At 45.2% G+C, this 6000-nt stretch overlaps 1 protein-coding gene across 2 annotated transcripts in view; it reads right to left on the bottom strand.

Moving 5' to 3' along the window:
• ARHGEF1 (Rho guanine nucleotide exchange factor 1) overlaps positions 1–5774 on the bottom strand; it is a 459136-nt gene extending 453362 nt beyond the window's left edge. For both annotated transcript variants that reach the window (XM_078651355.1, XM_078651350.1), the window contains exon 1: positions 5270–5774. The gene's annotated coding sequence lies outside the window, so the exon portion shown is untranslated. The remainder of the gene's footprint in view (positions 1–5269) is intronic.
• Between the last annotated feature and the right edge of the window lie 226 nt (positions 5775–6000).

The raw sequence follows: 6000 nt of genomic DNA on the forward strand, positions 1-6000 counted from the left end.
TTCCGCATCGGGTTCAAAGCGCCGGGACACTCCTCGGAGTAGCTGAGCGCTATATAAAACTCATTATAACATTAACATTAATATGCCGCATTCCTGTGCTCTCCCCTGCCCTGGCGCATAAACTGCTGCCATGCTCCGGCGCAGGCACCTTTGCACCAAGGATGCCTGCGTCGTGGGAAGATTGTTTTTGTGCAGGATGGGGCACCGTCCTGCACAAAAACAATCACTCCAGGCATTTTCCTCTATCAATGCGTGCTGTAGAATGCAGCACGCATTAAAAGAGGTAAAAACGAGAAGAAATGAAAATATTTCTCCTTGTTGCGCCTCACTACGCCATCCCTAGGGTGGCGTAGCAAACGGACGCATTTCCAGATTCACGATTCCTCGTAAATCTGCAAATGTATCAGGTTCCGTGGGTGTTACGTGGGAACACCCACAGCAACACCCGTGGACCGCCCCTTCAACGCAAAGAGCTGTGCGTGAAAGGGCCATATTTGCAGGGACAGGAAAAGCCACGCAGGTTGGCTTCTCCTGTCCTTGTAAATATGGAGAAGTAACATGCGCCTCCAGCACGTCACAAAAAGTGAGGCAAAGGTGGTGCAGGGGGCTTGTAAATCTGCCCCGACCTGATTATTAAAAGAAACAGAGGCAAAGATGCCATATTGCAAACTGACACTGATACTTTTACACAAATTATTTTTCACCTAAAAGCTCTTGGACATTCCAGTAAGACATAAACAAATCACTAGTATTCGCTTCAGAACAAACTGACAATCCTACAGTTTTTAGTTTGTGCCTCTAAGATAGAAAAGTACATTGTTTAGCATACAGGCACTAGAAAAAAAAGATAATTAGAAAACAGTGCATGCAGCTGCAGCTGTGGGAGAGTAAGTAATACGTTTATGAAGCACTATACAAATGCTACAATACAATAACAAGCATTGGTAAAGCCAATAGGTCTTGCCTTTGCAGCCTACAGGCTTTAGTAGTGCAGCAACAACAAAAAGAAATACTTTTTACCAATGCAATGCATCATCAGCAAAAAAAAAAAAAAAGTGGAAAAAAGAGCACAAAGAAAAGCATGCACCTGTAGGCGTTATGACATAATAATGCACAGCGAGATGACGTGTGCACATTATTGCTATTTTATATTTAGGAGAAGATTAAGCAGCTGTGAAGCAATTAGGAGCTGCCAGGCCCACCAATAAATTTGAAAAACACTGGGCCTTATTTATGAAGCCAGGAGTCAGTTTTGCGCTGCTGTTGCGTCACTTTTTGTGACGCAGCGACAGCGTAAAACATGCCCCCTGTGGAGTTCTATTTACAAAGTAAAACATCTAAGCAGATGCGTCACTTTGTAAACCCCTGCGCTACATTATAACTGCGGCAAGTATAATGTATGCAGGGGCGGGCGTTCTGACGCAAGACAGGGTCATAAAAGTGATGCAGTGAAATCTATGAGATTTCACTGCGCCACTTCTAGGACGCCGGTGCGTCAAAATCTTGCGCCTGCCTCACAGCAGGCGTAAGACTGACGCAGGCCCTTTCACACCGGGCTTGCCCCATGTGAAAGGACGCATTGCTGGAGTTGCGTCACTTTTGTGACACACTCCAGCAACTGTGTCATTTTTGCACCTACAGATACATCAGAAATGCAGACTTATCTGTAACTCCTTGTGACATGACGCGTCATACTGTAAATATGACGCATCCAGCATGTCGCAAGGAGGGCGCAGTGAAAAGTGACGCATCGCTCATTTTTTATAAATGAGGCAGACTTTCTTTAGGTGTGGGGGAGAAGCAGTGGAAACTGAGGTCAGAGCTAGCAAGGGGTTGAGCTCCGGTTTATTTAGTGTCTTTAGGGGTGCACCCTGACAAGGCTTCTGATTATTACTTGACGTGGGTACTTACCCCCCACCCTAGCAGCCCAATTTCCTACATTACGCGTGCCCCTTATGCTCCCGCTCTGCCCTAGTTCTTACCTTTAAAGGCAGTGAACAATCGTAGACACCAATAGAATTATTAAACGTCTAGTCACAACTATTAGAGATATTATAGGTTCCTAGTCTGTCCGAATTAGGGGCACCACCTCTTTAGCAACAAACAGCGGCCTTTCGCCACAAGCACATAGGAGGCCTATTGGCTTTGTCAATGCTTTTATACGGGTTAGCAGCATCGGGCTGCGGGCACGTGGCGCCCTCACAGAATCTGTGTCCAGCCCTCCCAGGAGATGCACCGTCCACGTGCCAGTGTCGGCCCACGCAGGGCCACGTGACCAGGGGTGAAACAAAGATGCTTTCTTGCACCAGGCAAGGCGTTCCGCCAGCACCGGCTGGTCTCGCCGGAGGGAGCAACATGCAAACGTTCTCACAGGCTGCGGGCTGCAAGAGGCCAGTGGGCCTGGGGCAGGCAGAGTCACGTGCCGTGCACGCAGAGGCAGTAACAGGTGAGACTTCTTCTGCAGGCGGACACCTTTCCTGAAAGGGTAATGTGGCCTCGAGTTCCCTGCTCAGACTGAGAGGGAAAGAGGCCTTCTCTGCAGGGGGCCTGCAACCTGAAAGACATGTACATGTGTGCAGCGGGTTAATCAGCAGGTAGAAAGGCTGTCTGGGGTCAGTGTGGGCTAACTCACAGAATAACTTGAAGGTTCACGGTGAACACAAGCTATTCTTTTGAGAGGTCCTGTAAGGGTGTTCCAGTCTGGATTCTGTTGTTTTAATGGAAACCTATAAAAAAGGTTTGATTTGCACTAGGTACTATCTGCATATTATTAAATATGTGGCTTTTGAAAGCACCGTACGCACTTAAACACAATGGGTCTGGTTCACAAAATCCACTTTTGAGTAAATTCACTAGTTTTCGGTATTCACAAACTGCACTTTTGTAATAACTTACACTTTTGTAGAAACCAACACATTGGTACTAAATCCATCAACTTACATTATGTACCTTACATTGTTTATTAAAAAATTAAAATAGGTTATTAAGGGCCAGATGTAGGTAATTCCGATTTACCTACTCTTAAATACCGAATCATACCGATTCGGTATTTAAGAGTAGGTAAATTGGAAGTAGGCAGATGTAGATAATTTTTATTTTACAATTACCGATTCTGTAAGATTCGGTATTTACCGATTCGGTAAATACCGAATCGGTATTCCCCATTGATTCCTATGGGCCTTGAAGCCCATAGGAATCAATGGGAAATACCGAATTGGTATCTACCGAATCACAATGTCACTTTGACACCCTGTAGCACCCCAATTGCAGGCTTGTGTGCCATGTGGCACACATACATGCCCTAAGGGAATGTCTGTGTGTCACATGGCACAGGTGTGCATGCACAGATGTGCATGTACACTGGAATTCGATATTTTACCACCCAATAGGATTGGGTGGTAAATTAAGAATTCCTAAGGGCCTGTGGCACTGCAAACTGTGCCACCTACATATGGATTTACAGATTCGGTATATTTACTGATTCGGAAAAATACCGAGGCGGTAAATTTACCGAATCGGTAAATATACCGATTCTGTAAATTCCGAGCCATCTACATGTCTAAAGCCAAATACCGGTCGGTAACGGCCGAAATCGGCCGTTACCGACCGGTATTCGGTGACCTACATCTGGCCCTAAATATTTTATAATTTATATGTACTATGTTATATTTTTGACACTAATTGATATTTATTTATATTTTTAACTATCTTAAATAATTTAATGTTTACATTATTTCCTATAGGGTTTTATTTTAAGTCCCCACATCCATTCTTTTCTATGGTAGGGTGTTACATTACCAGTGGTTGGTAATGTGTTGTTCTGGCGTTGCTACAAACTATAAGTTGCTACAATCGTGTAAGTTCACCAAAAGTGCAGTTTGTGAATACCGAAAAGTAGTAAACCTACTCAAAAGTGTGGCCACCTTTGTGAATCAGGCCCTCTTTCTGCAAGTCTTTCGTTAGTCTATCTTATACTGTGTGCGGTCTTTTACTCTGTAATACGTCTTTTCAACAGCGGTAGTATATTATATTGACTGTAATACATAGTTTAAATCAATGACATACATTCACAGTGCTTTCTGTCAGAGCCTGGGATCTCGTACCGCTATAAATATATGTCACTATTCTCCAGTGCACCCACCAGGATTCAAACCAGTGACTCTCTAGTTGCACCCACAAACATCCAAAGAATGGCGTTAACCAACTGAGCTACTCACAGGTTAGTTTAACTCGCATTTAGTTTTCATTGGAGGTGCACGCATTCTATTTTATATGCAGTTATCTGTAAGTAAAAAGATAAACAAAATAGTAACAAAGGGCCACATGCATCTAGGTAGGCAATCGCGGTTCCTTAATTGCTATTATAAAGGAATCGCAATTGCCCATGCATGTAGGAATCGCAAAGAAAATTGCAATTCCTACACATTCCTTAATTGCGACTCAGAAATTGCGAGTAGCAATTAAGGAATGGCTTCCCATTTATTTCCATTGGCCTAGAGACTCATAGGAATGAATGGGAATTGCATGCGCAATTTGCGAGTGCCCAATAGGTACTCGCAAATTGCGCATGCAATTGCAAGGGTGCAAGGGGGCTAAAAGGACACCCTGTTGCACCACTGAAATATGCATGTGTGCACATGTTGCACACACACATGCCCCAAAGGCATCTGTGTGTGTAACATGGAACTTTGCAAATTTAAAAAATCATGTTTAAATTGATGGTATTTCGTGATCCCTAATAGCGAAATTGCTTTTTGCGATTGCATCGTGCATTGCATTGAGGGAATCGCAATATGCGATTCCCTAAATGCAATCACAATTTAAGTAATCGCAAATTTAGCGATTACTTAAATTGCGATTTTTGCATTTGGGATGATGTATCCCAAATGCAAACACTACCAGTCGCAAAGGGGCAGATTCTGCGAATCTGCCCCTTTGCGACCGGTATTTTCAATGATGCATGTGGCCCAAAATATTTTGTTATTTTTAGCCAGACCTCTGGCCTCACACTCACTGTACCCACATCCGTTGTACTCACAGTTCCTTTTTTATGCACTTCGACCACTGGGGCAGAGTCAGTCACACGCTAAGCCTGCAAAGTCAGGCACGTTTCAGCTCTACTTTGAAGGGCCAGCATATTTTGGGGAGGCTTAATCGTAAGACAGGTTGAACCATCTGAAGTCCAGTCTGACGTAAGATTGGCCTGAGCCTCTGCCCCAGCCCAGCAGGCCTTTAGTGCATTCTGCCCACACTTCAATCTCCAGTTTACCTGTCAGTCGTTTTCTGCAGTGTGGTTTCTTGCAATCTGCTCTGCCACGGTCTGCTGCATGGGTCTAACAACTGATTCCTGTTCCTCTCTCGATTTCTCTCTCTGTTTCAGAAGTTGATGTTTTTTGTTCCAAAGCAGGAAGTGGCTGCTTATTGTGAGTGTTTTCCGGGCTGCAACGCTTCCTGCCTAGCCTCTGCTTCTCGGTAACAACCTGGTCACGTGATCTCTGTGCTGCACCGCACTGCCTTCCCGCCCAGTTCCTGATGGAGGTGGTCGCCCAACGCTTGCCGACAAGGGTCACCGCCTCCAACCACCTTACAGCCTGTTTCTGCACTGGATGGTTGATAAATAAATCCACTGCAGGCAGCTGCCTTACAGAGTTACCAAGAGAGGCCTGAAGAGGGCGCCATCTTGCAACAAATGGCCTGCAAATGATTTTGTTACCGCTGGAGGAGAAGAGCTCAAATGGCGAACCGTCATTTTGCCTGGGATTCCAAAGTTTCTTGCATCAGAGATTTCCCAGGGGGCATCTGTCAGCGAACGTCATTGGTGCACATACATGAAGGGGCGTGGCCCCACAGGATTGCAAATTCCCATTTTATGAGAGGGCTGGATCAGTGGTGTAACAAACCTTGAGGGAACCTCTCTGCAAAGTCCATGGAAGGGACCACCCACGCTCCGGGCCCAGCCAGGAGCTCTCAGGTCAAGGGCCCGTTACCTGTGTTGGAGTG

The sequence above is a fragment of the Lissotriton helveticus genome, chromosome 7, assembly GCF_964261635.1.
Source record: "Lissotriton helveticus chromosome 7, aLisHel1.1, whole genome shotgun sequence".
NCBI classification, from domain to species: Eukaryota; Metazoa; Chordata; class Amphibia; order Caudata; family Salamandridae; genus Lissotriton; species Lissotriton helveticus.